The following is an 18,777-nucleotide window of genomic DNA, read 5'->3' on the forward strand; positions in this document are numbered from 1 at the left end:
AATGTCTTCATCCCCTACCCCCCGCGGCAGTGGCCAACCACCAAAGAGAGTTTGGGGCTGGACCATCCGGCTAAATCAAATCCATACCAGTGGGGAGATGTAACAGAAGCCTCTTTCAGAGAGGAACGCAGGCCAGCCTCCTCCCCACTGACGATGGACCCTGGAGCTTGAAAGGATTCTGTCTTTTTGGAGGCAGGTGTCCCAGGAACATGTGGAGTGCTTTTGCCCTGGAGTCTGGGTTGCCCCACTTCCCTTAATTCCCAGAGACTCTGGGAGGTGGAGGACCCTGGTGCAGAATTAGGGTTCCGGTGGCTGGTTAGGTGACTAAGGGTGCCCCTGACAAGGAGCTTGATCACTGCCCTCCACCACCACCACTGGATTATACTGGAGGAGCGGTAGATACTGCATGGCCAGAGGTTGTCCCTGTGGTCCCCTGTGTCAACCCAGCAGAGGAGTTAGCAGCCGGGCAGAGCACTACTGGCCTCTACCCACCCCTATTATGCATCCCAGAGCCAGGGAGGGACAGCCCTGGAATAGCAGCTGGGGTTAACCCAGCAGTGGAGCTGGCAACTGGCAGGTGGGTGCTAATCACTGCCCTCTCCCCATCCAGGAGGATTTTCCAGTAGGGGGGAGTAAGACCACAGCCCCCACCTGTGAACCCCAGGAATGCCGGGCAGTCTGCCCCAATCCCCAACCTTCAGCTGGACAGCCCCAGTTACCCTGCCTTCTCTCCAGCAGCCGATGTCTTTCATTGGAAAGTCAGGAGTCCACTCTGTTAGTGTTGCTTGTGGGTGGACACCTGTTCTGCGGCACAAGCTGAAACCCTGTTTTGGGGGAACTGAGTGATGAGACTTGGCCTTATGTGGATATCCCTGCGCCCCAGGGTGCAGGGGATGAATGCCAGCAGGTTGCAACAGTGCAGCCATGTACCCAGGGTGTATGGGATGACCTCCCCGGCAGCCTACAATTGGAGAGCAACCACCGGGCAGTCCCAAGCCCACCCATTGGAGTCTAGCCAGGTCTGCCGGACTGGAGGGGGGGGGGGGGCAATGTCACGGATACCAGTGTGCCTATCAATCCTCTATTCTCCGTATTTTTTCACATTATCAAAGCTGGAGTATTTGGGGAAACTACAGCTTTGATAGATAGATCAGGGCAGCATATGAGCGAACGGTGGGTTTTGTGAGGGTTTAGGTTCTATACTGCGCTTGATTCACAAATCTTTTGTTTATATATATATATTAAAAGAATTTAACTATTAACTAATAGTTAATTTAATTGCTTTCTATGTATGATGTACTAGCTTTAGTATTTACACCCTTCATAGCTTTTTTTGAATCTTTACAATAAAGTCTCTGTGATTGCAAATTGTTCAAGTCTGCTTTTTGAAAATTAATTAGCTGCAGCCTATTGCACTTTGCTTAATTGCAGTGGCTATATCTTTTCTACATGGTCACTGATTGGGCATCTACGATTAAGGCATACTAGCCGAAACACATCAGATGCAAGGCTGACAGCACTGCCTGTGTGCAGTTTTAACTATTTGCCATTGTTGTTTCAATGAAGGGGAAATAAAGGTTCTTTTACCTTAACTTGTGGCTCGCTGGTTTTCTTTATGTCCTGGATGTTGATCACAGTCCCAGCTTGAGCCTCAGCCTTCCATTGTTAGTGGTCGTTGGATTATCGGAGGAGCACTTCCAGGCATCCGTGTTCATGGAACACGTCATCACTGTGTGATTCCACTAGACGCTGCTCAGACAGAACTACGGAATTACGGAGACGGAGCGTCACGCTCATCGCATGCAGATTGAAGTAAGTTGGCTTTCAAGCGTCCAAGCAGAGGTGTAAGAGACAAGGCTTTGTCCGCTTGGATAAGCAGCTTCATGGTGATAAAAAGCCCGACGCCACAGCAAGAGTCTAAGGTGGATTTGTGGAAGTAATTATAATGTCGGCTGGTAAGACTGTTTCTCACTGTTATTGGAGGCTGTTATGCTAAGAGCCTACTGCTACATTATACAGTGGGTATCCGTTTGTCATTTGAGCTATAACTAAGCCTATTCTTAAGTGCTAAACCGATATTTTGTTTGCTTGTGCTTTTTACCTTGAGGACACTTAGAGGTTTTTTTTTTGTATGTTGATGTTCTAAATTGTGGTTTGCTACCCTCTGTGTTCTCAGTTACTCAAGTGACTTTAAAAGCGGCAGGAAAAGCAATCGATTACAGGAACAACATGTCATTCTTTTCTCTCAGACCGTTGTCTGATTTGGATACAGGGCGCCTCACCCTAGAGGATACTTTTGTAAAGCAACAGCAGGTTTTTGATATTAGTGATGCTTTTCAATGCATGGGACGTTCTCTCATTAAGGAATACAGGGCATGGTGGGACTAAAGAGCCATAGAAAAGTATCTCCTTTTGGACCTCATTCCAAGAGGACTTAGACTTAATAAGTTCCCCACCTTTCAGATGGATGATATGGACTTTGTGAATGAATGGAATCAAGCCTTAAGTGATTGTTCTAAAGTTTTGATGGGTCTAATAATTAGATTTAAAGATTTACAGCTCATTAAGATTAGAGAGGAGCTAATGTCATTACAAACACAATAGAATTCTTTTATTGATCCCCCTAAATATAACGAATTTGCACTGTCCTAAAAGAGACAATTAGTAAGTTTAGAGTGGATCTTGACAATCTTAAATTGAAGAAATTCAATAGGTATAATGCAGACTACCTTAATAACAAAATGTATGTCTGGAACAGCAAACAAACACGTAAAACAGGGAGGGTGAGAAAAAATAAATCCAGGGAGAAGGGTGTATTAGCTAAACAGGACAAAAAGGTAACCTTTTCAGATTCTGAGTACACAGATGAGGAGCAAACAGAGTTTACACAGGCCAGTGAAACTAGTGGACAATCTGAGGATGAGGAATTAGTGATCAGGCCTAAACAGACAGTTAAATCAACGAAATCCAAATCAGATAATGCTAATATTAGAGATAATCCTGTAGTCACTAGACATGCCAGTAAGAAAGCCACTACCCAGGCACAGAGTATGGATCATATGAGAATGGATTTTTTAAGTGATAGTGAGGGAGACAGTGATTCTCTGAGTACAGCTACTAAGTCATGTCTGAAATCCAACAATCAACATTTTTTTCAGAAGGACCAGATGAACACAGAGGGAGGAGGAGTAAGAGGCGAAGGAAGAGGACAAAGAGGAGGAAGAGGCAGAATAGCCAGGAACAAGTACAAAGTATAAAAATAATTAATTTATCTAAGGTACCACTTACGAGGGGGGAATTATCTGTTCTGGGAATGGGCCTTGGATTTGTCCCTACCAAAAAGTTAAATTTCTTTGAAACCATCATTGATGTCAACAGATTGGTTAGGGATCTTACTCTGAGAAAATTCTTTTCTAACAGAGATTTGCAATATTCCAACCACGCCCCTGACAGCTCTTCCCTTGGTTATGTGGACTATCATAGATTTCAATGTAGGGTGTGATTTTGTTACTTTGCAGGGTTTGTTAGTAGAATCCACCACCTCCCCACCTCATTCTGCTTAATCTACGCATACAGGGTATAAACCAAAATCTATTTTTTACCCTACTAAGGAGAGAGGCCCCTTTTTGGAGGCCTTTCAACATAGGGTGGAAGAAGATTTGATTAAACTGACAAGGTACCACAAAAGGGAACTTAATAACCTGTCCATGGAACAACTACAAGCCATTGACAGCCTGAAAACAAGATATACGATTGTCATCAGGCAGGCTGACAAGGGCGGGAGCATTGATGTCATGGACAAGGTATCATATATCCTTGAAGCAGAAAGACGGATTAATGATAATTTACACAAAGATCCCACTTCAGACTTTAAACTAAAACGTGTTGATTTGTTGGACGATGGGCTGGAATTGCGGATTCTGGATCAGGAAACTTTTGATTTTCTCAATGTTCTTTCACCAGTTATTCCCATCTTCCATCACCTCCCCAAGGTTCATAAATCCTTGGAGGAGGTGAGGGGAAGACTTATTGTTTCAATTATCAGTTCCCTTTTTGAGAACCTTTCTGGCTAGGTTGAATCCCTACTCCAGCAGTTCAATCCTATTGGCTGATCCAATCAGCGAATAGGATTGAGCTGGCATTCTATTGGCTGATTGGATCAGCCAATAGAATGCAAGCTCAATCCTATTGGCTGATTGCATCAGCCAATAGGATTTTTTCTACCTTAATTCCGATTGGCTGATAGAATTCTATCAGCCAATTGGAATTGAAGGGACACCATCTTGGATGACGTCATTTAAAGGAACTTTCATTCTTCAGTTGGACGTTGTTTGAAGAGGATGCTCTGCGTCGGATGTCTTGAAGATGGAGCCGCTCCGCGCTGGATGGATGAAGATAGAAGATGCCACCTGGATGAAGACTTCTGCCCGTCTGGAGGACCTCTTCTTCCCAGCTTGGATGAAGACTTCTGCCCGTCTGGAGGACCACTTCGCCCAGCTTCGTTAAGGACTTCGGCCCGGTTGGGTGAAGACTTCTCAAGGGGTTACCTTCATGAAGCCTGATGAAACAGCCTTGAGCTGAGAAACGCGTTGCTTTGTTTTAACTTTTTAATAAACCTTTTTATATATTTGAACACTTGCTTTTCTGTCTGCTACCTAATCCTATTGATGAGAGGGGTCCCTATTTTTGGGCCTACTTCTTAACATTGGTTGGTTCCTGGATTTCCTCTGTGTCCAGCAGGTTTTTGCTTAAGTCTGGTGGGTGACAATATTGATCCCAGCCTGCCTCTATAGCATCAATGGAGATGCTACAACAAATGTGAGTACCTTTCTATCAATACTCTAAACTCACCTCTGTTAAGACAATACTAGGCTATATAGGCACCTGTGTTCTTTATGTCATTAATTTAGACATCATACCAATATCGAAGATTGGTCTCCTGGGTGACTGAAAGAAATCCCAGACCGCTACTATAGCACTAATTGAGGTGCTTCTACAAATGTGAGTTCTCTCTGTGCACATACATCTACTATATTTCTGGACCAGACAATATTGGGCCATGTGGCGCTTCTGTCTTTTCTTATAAAGAAAAAAAAAAGCCCTACCCTACACTAAATTACAAATAGCCCTTAAAAGTGCCTTTTTTCGAGGGCATTGCCCCAAAGTAATCAGCTCTTTTACCTGTAAAGAAAATTACAAATCCCCCCAACATTAAAACCCACCACCCACACAACCAACTTTACTCTAAAACCCACCCAATACCCCCTGAAAAAAACCTAACACTAACCCCTTGAAGATCACCTTACCGGGAGAAGTCTTCATCCAACCGGGCCGAAGTCCTCAACGAAGCTGGGAGAAGTCTTCATCCAAGCCGGGCGAAGTGGTCCTCCAGACGGGCAGAAGTCTTCATCCAGACGGCATCTTCCATCTTCATCCATCCGGCGAGGAGCAGGTCCATCTTCAAGACATCCAACGCGGAGCTAACACTGAATGAAGGTTCCTTTAAATGACGTCATCCAAGATGGCATCCCTTCAATTCCGATTGACTGATAGAATTCTATCAGCCAATCGGAATTAAGGTCGAAAAATCCTATTGGCTGATGCAATCAGCCAATAGGATTGAAGTTCAATCCTATTGGCTGATCCAATCAGCCAATAGGATTGAGCTTGCATTCTATTGGCTGATTGGAACAGCCAATAGAATGCAAGCTCAATCCTATTGGCTGATTGCATCAGCCAATATGATTTTTTCTACCTTAATTCCGATTGGCTGATAGAATTCTATCAGCCAATCGGAATTGAAGGGATGCCATCTTGGATGACGTCATTTAAAGGAACCTTCATTTAGTGTTAGCCGTCGGATGAAGAGGATGCTCCGGATGTCTTGAAGATGGACACGCTCTGCGCCGGATGGATGAAGATAGAAGATGCCGTCTGGATGAAGACTTCTGCCCGTCTGGAGGACCACTTCGCCCGGCTTGGATGAAGACTTCTCCCAGCTTCGTTGAGGACTTCGGCCCGGTTGGATGAAGACTTCTCCCGGTAAGGTGATCTTCAAGGGGTTAGTGTTAGGTTTTTTTCAGGGGGTATTGGGTGGGTTTTAGAGTAAAGTTGGTTGTGTGGGTGGTGGGTTTTAATGTTGGGGGGATTTGTAATTTTCTTTACAGGTAAAAGAGCTGATTACTTTGGGGCAATGCCCTCGAAAAAAGGCACTTTTAAGGGCTATTTGTAATTTAGTGTAGGGTAGGGCTTTTTTTTATTTTGGAGGGCTTTTTTATTTTGTTAGCGGGATTAGATTAGGTGTAATTAGTTTAAAAATCTTGTAATTTGTTTATTATTTTCTGTAATTTAGTGTTTTTTTGTACTCTAGCTAATTTAATTGTATTTAATTGTATTTAATTTAGGGAAATAATTTAATTATAGTGTAGTGTTAGGTGTTAGTGTAACTTAGGTTAGGTTTTATTTTACAGGTAAATTTGTATTTATTTTAGCTAGGTATTTATTAAATAGTTAATAACTATTTAGTAACTATTCTACCTAGTTAAAATAAATACAAACTTGCCTGTAAAATAAAAATAAACCCTAAGCTAGATACAATGTAACTATCAGTTATATTGTAGCTGGCTTAGGGTTTATTTTATAAGTAAGTATTTAGTTTTAAATAGGAATAATTTAGTTAATGATATGAATTTTATTTAGATTTATTTCAATTATATTTAAGTTAGGGGGGGTTAGGGTTATACTTAGGTTTAGGGGTTAATAAATTTAGAATAGTGGCGGCGACGTTGGGGACGGCAGATTAGGGGTTAATAAATATAATGTAGGTGTCAGCAATGTTGGGGGGCAGCAGATTAGGGGTTAATAAGTATAATGTAGGTGGCATCGGTGTCCGGAGCGGCATATTAGGGGTTAATAATATAATGCAGGTGTCGGCGATGTCGGGGGCGGAAGATTAGGGGTTAATAAGTGTAAGATTAGGAGTGTTTACACTTGGGGTTTATGTTAGCGTGTTAGGTGTAAACATACATTTTATTTCGCCATAGGAATCAATGGGGCTGCGTTAGGAGCTAAACGTGTTAGACTTTTTTACAGCCGGCTCTCCCCGTTGATTCTTATGGGGAAATTGTGCACAAGCACGTTACACCAGCTCACCGCTAGCGTAAGCAGCGCTCACTTTTTGTCTGTTAACACCGGGTTTGTAAAAACCCGTAATACCAACGCTGTATGTAAGTGAGCGGTGAGCATAAACTGCAAAACTCGTAATCTAGGTGTAAGTTTTTAAAAATATGTATCTCACTGCAGTGGATAAAACAAAAAATTGCTTCGAATAGCGCAAACTTTGGCTTTAGGTAATGTTTTTCATGGCCAACTGGCGTGTAAATTATAAAGTTCTGTTTGGTAAAAGAGCCATTACAAATGTACCTGTATGGCTGTCTTTATGGGGAGCTTCGTTTGAGGAATGGCTGTTTCAGAGTTTAGCTGTGTGGTAGTCTCTGTATCAACGTTCCGTGATGGAAAGCCTGTGTTCTGACCCAACTTCCAGGATACAGGTAATAGCTGGTCACTAGTAGTGACGATAGATGGTGAAAGCTGATAGGGTGAAAATGGTGAGCCCTTATGTGAAAATAGATGGTACAAGCTGATAGGGCGAGAATGATAAGCCTTTATGTATCCCAACGATTTAACAAAGCAATTTCATATGCAAAGAGTCTTAAGACTGCTGCTTCATAACTGCTGTTTCTGGCGAGCCTGAAGGCTTGCGTGGAGGCATCAGGGGCCATTCGGCCCCTATAGCTCCACAACCCTTACGTTTGACCTCTCTTAATTATCCTTGCAATAAGAAGTACTTCTAATTTTCTATATGGTCCGTGAATATATATATATATATATATAAAGTAATCATAACACCTCTCACATGCCTCTTTTTTAGAGTTGACAGACCTAAATTGGCTCATAGCTTAAATCCGCCAATTATTTTATTAACTGTGTAGCCCTTCTCTAAACACTTTGTAATTCAATAATATCCTTTTTAATATTCAGTCCCTACTGTCCTTCATTATAAAGGTGTGGTCTTAACAGGTATTTACATTACGGCACAAGCATGTTTTCTTTACTTGCATCCACGCCCCTTTGTATGCATGTGAGTATCTTATTTGACCTATAAACTGCTGCCTGGTAATGAGCACTACATTTAAGTTTGTTATCTGAAACAACTCTTATCTAATTTTCAGCTCAGTTTTGTCTAATTTAAGTAATATGTATCATAGTATATGGGTATTTATGTTTTGAAAATGTGCCAGTGTTAAATCCCATTAAAATCTACTTGCACAGCAATTATATATTTTCTGCATGTAACCTAAAATGTCCATATAATTTACAAACGTTTGAGAAAATCTGTATTCATATAATACTTTAAAAAGTACTCTTAAATGCTAACAACTGTATTGTAATGTCATCCCAGATTTAAAAAAAAAAAAATCAACAATGAATCCACATATGAACTTCTCCATGCATTATACACGGTTTGTGGATGACAAGAGTTTAAAATGAGAGATTAATATAAAAAATTAAGGGACTGGGAATAGCTGAAAATTTTAGCTCATGGATAAATAACTGGATAAAAGACACGGAACAATGAGTATAGGTAGTAAATCGATCATACTCAGGTTGGACAAAGGTAATCAGTGGAGTCGACACTAACGGAAATGTACGTCTGGGATTTTGCCGTTTATCTCATTCAGAGATGGTTTCCTGGTATTTCAGGACTGGACTGTGATGTTTAGTCAAAATCAGACTGATATGCTACATGAAAGTTCTTCTCTGTGAAAGGCACATGTTGAGCAAAGAGAGGCTGCTCGTAGGGTGGTAACTAGTCATAGAACTAGCAATTATGCTAAAGTTCGTTCCAAGGTTGAGCTCTTCTCTCACTTTTTATTTATGCAAAGTATTACCCTGAAGGAAGTCTCCCTAACCAGACATGGACCCATTGCTCAGTGTGCTTAGAGGGATATAGCTGCACCTCACTGTCAATGCTTACACTAGGCCGAAATGTATGTCTGGGGTTTCACAGTTTTTCGAGTTAGAGAGGGATTGCATGGTATTTTGGGACTGGACTGCACTGTTTAGACAGGATCCGACTGATATACTACAAGAAAGTTCTTCACTGTGAAAGGCACATGCTGAGAAAAAAAGAGGCCACTCCTAGGGTGGTAACTGGCCATAGAACAAGCTATTATGCTAATATGCATTCCCAGGTTAAGCGCTTCTCTCTCTCTTTTTATTTAATCATAGGAGTCCGCCCAGGGATCAGTACTGGGCCCTGTTCTTTTTTTATTAATGACTTGGAAAAAGGAATACATAGCAACATCTCTATTTTTGGAGATAATACAAAGTTGTATAAGGTCATTATGTCAGTGCGGGATGAAATTGCTTTACAAAAGGGATCTGCAAAAATTAGAAGAATGGGCAGGTAAATGGAAAATTAGATTTTATACTGGAAAATTCAAGTTTCTACATTTTGGAAGTAAAAATAAGCAGGTAACCTATTATTTAAGTGGGACTGGACTTGGCAAAATAGAGGTAGAAATGGATTTGGGAGTACTTATAGATAACAAGATAAAGATGGGTGCACAATTCAGGGCAGTGGCTTCTATGGCTAATAAGATAAAAGCATGTATTAAAAGAGGCATTGATGCAAGGGAGGAAAGCATAATTCAGTCACTATGTAAATCCCTGGTAAGACCTCACCTTGAGAATGGAGTGGAGTTCTGGGGACCAATCTAAAAAAAATACCTTGCAGACTTAGAAAAAGTTCAGAAAAGGGTAAAAAAAATAAGGGGAAAGGATAGTTTAAGCTATGAGGAGAGATTAGCCAAACTGAATCTGTTTACTCTAGAAAAAAAGGCGCCTGAGAGAGTTGACATGATTACTCTATATAAATATATTCAAGGCCCACATACATTTCTGACTAGAAACAGAATTCAAGGATATGATTGCTTGTGTTAAATGGGTCAACTTTTTTAATGGGATTAATTTAAAGGGCCACTGTAAGTAAATATTTTCTATGCCTGTTACTAACTAACTACCCCAAATACGCTTTTTATCAATTGCATTTCATTAACATATCTCTACGTATATCAGAAATCTTGTCTTTAAATTTAATTGTTTTCCAAACCCACTCCATGGGTATCCTTTGCTCTGTACCAATCCGTTTACAATACCTAGGTTTCAAAATGGCGCTTTAAACACAAATTTATTGGTTTAAGTATTTTGAACACACAGTGCTGAAAATAGTGGGCAGGATAATGTGGCATCATCGGCAAATAAAATATATAACTTTTAGAACGTTATGAAACTTCGTTTTGGAGAAAATATAGGTCAGTAGGATTTAATTAATGTTTATTAACTTTAATATGTTAGTTGTTTAGCTTAAAAATTATAACAGAAAGTAATCCTTTAAGCTCAACTAGAGCTTTTATTGTAAGTATATTAAGATTTGTATAGGTTGAACTCAATGGATTTCTGTCTTTTTTCAACCTCATCAACGATGTAACTATGTAATTGCTAATAAAAATGTATTTGTTGTTCTCATCATTGAAAAATACTAAACTATCATGTCATTTGATTACCATTTATTACACTTGAAAATTCAGAAATATTCACATTCATGTAATTGCATCTCCCTGTCTCTGTATCCTCATAAACTCTTTCTTGTATTTTCAAGATGGATAAATTGGCTGCTTGGATTAGGTAGTAAGAAGCACTGTTTATTAGGGTCAAAAGGGCATGAAAACCAAACTGTCATCTTTATATTTTTATTCAAATTATCCAAACCACTAAGTCGTTAGTCAATACACATTCTTTATGACATTAGAGATCATACAGCTCCCTTCATAGCATTGACATTTCACCTAAAGGACTGTGGAAAGTTAAGTGTTCCAATTCATGGAAAAACAGGAAGAAAATAAAGCTATTACCTAAATGTGTCCCATAATACTTTCCTGTGCTTGTATTAAAAGGTTTTCATTAAACATATTTTATTTTTTCCTTCAATATCCAATAAATATATTGACTGTTTTTTCTATGTCTCAAGGGTATGCTTTATTCATTTCAGCTTGCTCTGTATTTGTTTTGCCTTCCAAAGCACATATTTCCAAGGCACCTGGTTACATTATATTGTTACAGCCTGGATGGTACTGAATTGGTCCACAACACTAAGAGGGATATTTATCAAGCCATCAACCGCAAATACCGCTGAAATTCCGCAGCGTAATTGTGGCGAGCTTGATTTGACCTAGTTATCAAAGCCTACAGGCCGGCAACAGTTGAAATCTGTGACATAACATACGATCCGCTGGTCACAATTTGACACAGATCAATGCTTACATCATTACAGATGTTTCGAATACACATTCGGCACTATTTGACACTTTTTAAAAGTTATCAAATAGTTAACCGGTACGATTGCGGCTATTCCGGCCAAGTGTACCTGGTTTTCAATCCGCCACCCTGGAGGCCGCAGATGCCATAGGAATCAATGGGAGTCTGAAAGCATTGAAAGCTTATGTTCGATGCTGCCAGATATCCCATTGATTTCTATGTTAAAAAACAGTTAAGTTTACACCTAACACCCTAACATAAGCCCCAAGTCTAAACACCCCTAATCTGTTGCCCCGACATCGCTGCCACCTACATAATGTTATTAACCCCTCTCCCACTGCTCCTGGACCCTACCGTAACTAAATAAGATTATTAACCCCTATCCCGCCGCTCCTGGACCCCAATGCAACTAAATAAAAGTATTAACCCCTATCCCGCTGCTCCCGGACCCCACCACAACTAAATAAATGCATTAACCCCTAAACCCCTGGCCTCCCACATCACTAGTACTACCACTACCACTAAGCCTATTAACATCTAAACCGCCAGCCCCCCAGATCACCATAAACTAAATTAAGCTATTAACCGCTTAACCTAACAATCTTATAATAAATTTAAACTTACCTGTAGAATTAAATTAAACTATATTAAACTATTCATTAACCTACCCTAACTATTATACTAAAATTACATTAAACTACCAATTAAATTAACAATATTACATATTTAAAAACCTAACCCTACTCAAATAATTTAAATCTACAATTAAAAATGACTAAATTACAAAAAAATAAACTCTAAGTTACAAAAAATAAAAAAACCCCATCAAACTCTAACATCAAAACATCAAAAATAAAAACGAATTACACCTAAACTTATAGCCATATCAAAATAAAAAGCCCCCCCAAAATAAAAAAACCTAGCCTACAATAAACTACCAATGGCCCTTAAAAGGGCCTTTTGCGGGGCATTGCCCCAAAGAAATCAGCTCTTTTACCTGTAAGAAAAAATACAAACACCACCCTAACAATAAAACCCACCATCCACACAACCAACCCCCTCAAATAAAAACCCTATCTAAAAAACCTAAGCTCCCCATTGCCCTGAAAAGGGCATTTGTATGGGCATTGCCCTTAAAAGGGCATTTAGCTTTTTTACTGCCCAGACCCTACTCTAAAAATAAAACCTACCCAAAAAAAACCTTAAATAAACCTAACACTAACCCCCGATGATCCACTTACAGTTTTTGTAGTTCTGCTTGAAGTATCCATCCAGCCGGCATCTATCTCCATCCATCCAGCGAGGAGCGGGTCCATCCTGAAGACATCCGACAATACAGTCTCCGCCGTAAACTGGATCTTGAATGCAAGTGACGTCATCCAAGATGGCATCCCTTGCATTCCTATTGCTTGAAAGGTTCCAATCAGCCAATAGGATTAGAGCCGCTAAAATCCTATTGGCTGTTCCAAGCAGTCAATAGGATTTGAGCAGAACTCTTCCTATTGGCTGTTACAATCAGCCAATAGGAATGAGCTCTCATCCTATTGACTGATTGGAACCTTTCAGCCAATAGGAATGCAAGGGATGCCATTTTGGATGACGTCACTTGCATTAAAGATCCAGTTTATGGCGGAGACCGTATTGAAGAGGAGCTCCTCGTCGGATGTCTTCAAGATGGACCCGCTTCGCGCCAGATGTCTTCAGGATGGACCCGCTCCTCGCCGGATGGATGAAGATAGAAGAGGCCGCATGGATGAAGACTTTGCCGTCTGGATGAAGATGGAAGAGGCCGCCCAGATGAAGACTTCTTGCCGGCTGGATGGATCCTTCAAGCGGAACTTCAAAAACTGTAAGTGGATCGTTGGGGGTTAGTTTCAGGTTTATTTAAGGGTTTTTTGGGTGGGTTTTATTTTTAGAGTCGGGTCTGTGCAGTAAAAGAGCTAAATGCCCTTTTAAGGGCACTGCCCATACAAATGCCCTTTTTGAGGGCAATGAGGAGCTTAGGTTTTTTAGATAGGGTTTTTATTTGGGGAGTTTGGTTGTGTGGGTGGTGGGTTTTACTGTTGGGGGTGTTTTTATTTTTTTCTTACAGGTAAAAGAGCTGATTTCTTTGGGGCAATGCCCAACAAAAGGCCCTTTTAAGAGCCATTGGTAGTTTATTGTAGGCTAGGGTTTTTTTATTTTGGGGGGGCTTTTTATTTTGATAGGGCTATTAGATTAGGTGTAATTTGTTTTTATTTTTGATACTGTGTTTTTTTATTTTTTGTAACTTAGCGTTTATATTTTTGCAATTTAATAATTTTTAATTGTAGATTTAAATAATTTGAGTAGGGTTAGGTTTTTAAATATGTAATATAGTTAATTTAATTAGTAGTTTAATGTAATTTTAGTATAATAGTTAGGGTAGGTTAATTAATAGTTTAATATAGTTTAATGTAATTTTAGTATAATAGTTAGGGTAGGTTCATTAATAGTTTAATATAGTTTAATTTAATTTTAGTATAATAGTTAGGGTAGGTTAATGAATAGTTTAATATAGTTTAATTTAATTCTACAGGTACGTTTAAATTTATTATAAGATAGAGATGTTGTAATTTTAATGTAAATTTAGCAGGTTGTTAGGTTAAGGGGTTAATAGCTTAAGTTAGTTTATGGCGATGTGGGAGGCTGGCAGTTTAGGGGTTAATAGGTTTAGCAAGTGGTAGTGATGTGGGAGGCCAGGGGTTTAGGGGTTAATATATTTATTTAGTTGCGGTGGGTCCGAGAGCAGTGGAATGGGGGTTAATACTTTTATTTAGTTGTGGTGGGGTCCGGAAGTGGTGGGATAGGGTTTAAACATTTTAGTATAGTGGCTGTGTTTAGTGACAGGGTATAAATAAAGTTGGTAAAAAGCCTAATAGCAGCGAGGTCGATGACTGCTAGTTAACAACAGTCCACTGCTCATCGCCCCGTACTTGGTGCACGGCTTTTTGCTGGCTTTTTTTACAAATATGGAGATCGTATTCAGGTCCGCGGCCACGATGGATGTTAGGCGAACGTATTGGTGCCGTCGTATGCAAGAAAGTTGACGGCTTGATAGATAGGCCTCTGAGAGTCATCCAGGAAGCTTTATTAAATTGCTATGAATATTTTGTAGACATTAAAGGGCCATAAAACCCAAATGTTGAAACACTTGAAAGTGATGCAGCATTGCTGTAAAAAGCTGACTAGAAAATATCACCTGAACATCTCTATGTAAAAAAGAAAGATATTTTACCTCAACATGTCTTAAGTATTCACACCCCATTGTAAAGGACTTTAAGCAGCAAATCAGTATATCTGTCCCGGGACCGGCAAGGGAGTGAGCCTCATGCACACTCATGTTATTTCCTTTAGTTTAAGGAAGTTTACTATGAAATCTCATGAGAGTTAAGTGAAATCTCGTGAGATCACAGTAAAAGAGTTCATGACCTCAGCACTGTTGATGCTGATTGGCTGCTGTTCATTTCTTCTTCTTTTTTTTTTTTTTTTTACCTGCAGCTGGGCAGCAGTTGAAGTATAACTTTTTACACAGAACTTACTTTGGTGAGCTGAGGAAATTGTTAGGTAAAATATCTTCCTTTTTTACATAGAGATGCTCAGGTGATATTTTCCTGTCAAAGCCCCATCCCTTCAAAAAACATAAAGGTTTCTTAATAGTCATCTGTCTAATTGAATAAGAAACGTTTGGGGGTTTGATAGCTCTTTAACTCATCTGTGAGTTTATTTCAGTTGCCCTGTACAGCTACTAATTTGCAATTATACTGGTAGCAAATCATACATTTTTAGCCTGGGATCACATAAAGCGGCACCTGCAATACACTGCCTATGTTTAACATTCTGCCCTCTGTTCACGCTAACCCAATGGTGCATGACTAGACACTGTCAATCACCTTGGGTGAACGTGTCCAGGTGATTTTAATCAGCCAGGTAAGAGCTGGCTAATGACCACTGCATCCAAAACTATCAGCAGTGAAGAGCATCCAAAGATGCATAAGCAGCTTGATAAATGGAGCGCATATTCTTTTTTTTAAAACTAGAGTAGGCATTGACCATGAGATGCCCAAATCTCTGTTTTAAAGCATGACATACTTCCCTGTTTATCCCGCTTTAATTAACTGTTAAATGAATATAATGGTATAACCTGTTTATATTCCTCCTCCATTCATGTTTTTTAAATGAGGCTGGAAACATATGGGCACTTACCTGCAGGTAACAAAAAACTTCTAGGATAATGTTGCAACATCAATAATGTTGCTGCCTTTACTTGATAACAGACAAGTTTGAAGGGGATATGAAACCCAAAAGGTTTCTTCTGCGATTCAGACAGAGCATACAAATTTAAAAACAAATTTGCTTTGTTCCCATGATATACTGGGGCATATCTATCAAGCTCTGTATGGAGCTTGAGGGCCCGTGTTTCTGGCGAGCCTGAAGGCTCACCAGAAACACCAGTTATGAAGCAGCGGTCTAAAGACCGCTGCTCCATAACCTGTCCGCAATTCAACCCGATCGACCCATAACCATCGCCGCAATTCAACCCGATCGAGTACGGTCGGGTTGATTGACACCCCCTGCTGGCGGCCGCGAATCTGCAGGGGGCTGCGTTTCACCAGCTGCTCACAAGAGCTGCTGGTGCAATGCTGAATATGGAGAGCGTATTGCTCTCCGCATTCAGCGAGGTCTGGCGGACCTGATCCGCACTGTCGGATCAGGTCCGCCAGACCTTTGATAAATATCCCCCACTGTGTTGAAGAGATACCTAGGAAGGCATCTGGAGCACTACATGGCAGGAAATAGTGCTGCCATCTAGTGCTCTTGCAAATGGATAACATTCTTGCCAAACTGCTGCAATGGGGCAGCTCCTAAGCCTACATCTGTGCTTTTCAACAAAAGATACCAAGAGCACAAAGAACAATTGATAATAGAAGTTAATTAGAAAGTTGTTTTAAAATCGTATGTTCTGTCTAAACCATGAAGAGAAAAAAAAAAAGGTTTCATATCCCTTTAAGTTCTGAAGGTTAGGATCAGGGTTAGACTCAAAGCTTGTGATACTGTTAAAGCTAGACTTGGGTTTAGCACTAGTTAACCTATTGAATGCTAGAATGGGCTACAACTCTTAAGAGTTTGCAAGGCTTTCTACTGTTCATAACAAAATACTTCTATGATAATGTTGTAGTATTTTCACAAAAGTTTCATTTCTTGTGTTTTATTGTTAGCGATACAAAAATAAGACATATTATTCTACAAAGTCAACTTTCTAAGAATGAAGATATTAGTGAGCTTTAGTGAGTAGATGATATAAAGTACGTAGAATTAGGTGATGTTTTTAAGTGAGTCTGGGGTCAGTATCTACTTCTACAAAAATCATTAGAGCTGTAGGTCAGTATGTGTTCTTGAAAATCGATATATTATACTTACAAAAGGAATGCTCTGTTAACACACCAATGCAAGTTTAAGAAAAGTACCATGATAAAAACCTTTTGACTGAAATGAGTTAGTCAGTATTCTCCAAATAAATATATTCAAAATGTGTAAAAAAAAGTGTTTCATTTTTAAACTGTTGACGGTTTTCTCTAAAAAGCTATTATTAAGGATCCTGTTACATTACCATAATGCCAGTTCATAAAGTATTAACACATTCTAGAATAAAATACAGTACGATCATTGTTACATCTTTCATAAAAATGTTTATATTTTTAACTTATGCATTATTTAGGACACTTCATGTAACCAAAATATAGCAGATGTCTACTTTTCAGAATTGCATGTTTTTTCCACTGATCTTTCTAAACTGTACCAGAGAGATTAGTGCATGATGGTAACAGAAATGTCACCCACTTTCATGGTTTCACAGCTGGTTCTGTAAATTCAGAAGGGCACCGCCACTAGGTAATACAAAGATTCTATCAGCCCAACCACAAACAGTAAAATGTCTTGCAGATGGAAAGAGTAGTTGTCTTCAAGCGACATGATACCTAAATGTTGAAGCACTTGAAAGTGATGCAGCATAGCTGTAAAAAGCTGACTAGAAAATATCACCTAATGATCTCTATGTAAAAAAGGAAGATGGTTACCTCAACATTTCCTAAGTATTCACACCCCACTGTAAAGAATGCTAGTCCCAGGACTTGGAAGGGAGTGTGCATCAGACATGTGCAGACACAGTCTTGTTATTTTCCTATTCAGTTTAAGGAAGTTTACTATGCAATTTTATGAGGCTTAAGTGAAATCTTATGATATTTAAGTGAAATCATATGAAATTACAGCAAAGCAATGCATGACCTCAGCCCTGCTGATGCTGATTGGCTATTGTTAATTGTTTTTTTTCTTTATTTTTTTTCAACTTGCAGCTTTACAGCAGCTAAAGTATAACTGTTCACAGAGCACTTACTCTGTTGAGCTGAAGACGTTTTGAGGTAAAATATCTTCCCTTTTTTACATAGAGATGCTCAGGTGATATTTTCATGTCAGCTTTTTAAAGTTATGCTGCATCACTTTCAAGTGATTTAGCATATGAGTATTATGTCCCTTTAAGACAGATTAGCATTAAAACAGATATTACCTTGCATCTAAGCCTCTTCAGACAGCCCTATATCTAAGTTCTTTTGACAGACTTGCAGTTTAGCTAATCCGTGCTGACTCATAAATAACTCCACTGAAGTGAGCACAATGTTATCTATATGACGCACACAAACTAGTGCTGTCTAGCTGTGAAAAACTGTCAAAATGCACTGACATAAGAGGCGACCTTCAAGGGCTGACAAATTAGCATCTGAGCCTACTTAAGTTTAACTTTCAACAAAGAATACCAAGGGTAGATTTATTAATGGTTGAGCAGACATGATTTGCTGTAGTGAATCATGTCTGCTCGACCTTTCTAAATGCCGACAGCATTTCAGCATTCATTGTTGCACAAGCATTTCTAGTGAAATGCTTGTGCAATGCCACCCCCTGCTCACCGGTGGCCAATCGTTCGGGATCTGAATGATTTCAGTCCTAAAAGGTGGCGGAGAAGTTAAGGAGCAGCGGTAATAAATCTACCCCCAAGAGTACAAAGCAAATTTGATGATAAAAGTAAATTGGAAAGTTGTTTAAAATTGCATCATGAATAATGAAAGTATAATTTTTGATGCACTGTCCCTTTAAATATTTAGGGACCTCTGCTAAGACAGCCGAAGTTCAGTGAAAGTGACTGGGGCTTATTAAAGGGACATGAAACCTAAAAGGTTTCTTTCACAATTCAGATATAGCATACCATTTTAAATAACTTTCCAGTTTACTTCCATTATAACAATGGATTTATTCCCTTGGTATCTTTTGTTGAAGGCACAACACTGCACTACTGGCTGAGCGAGTGAAAGAAAAGAGGCGTATTTG

General features: G+C 39.6%; 1 protein-coding gene across 1 annotated transcript in view; it reads right to left on the reverse strand.

Moving 5' to 3' along the window:
- PIPOX (pipecolic acid and sarcosine oxidase) overlaps positions 1 to 18,777 on the reverse strand; it is a 321,476-nt gene that overhangs the window by 102,338 nt on the left and 200,361 nt on the right. The window lies entirely within an intron of this gene.

This window comes from Bombina bombina, chromosome 3, assembly GCF_027579735.1.
Source record: "Bombina bombina isolate aBomBom1 chromosome 3, aBomBom1.pri, whole genome shotgun sequence".
NCBI classification, from domain to species: Eukaryota; Metazoa; Chordata; class Amphibia; order Anura; family Bombinatoridae; genus Bombina; species Bombina bombina.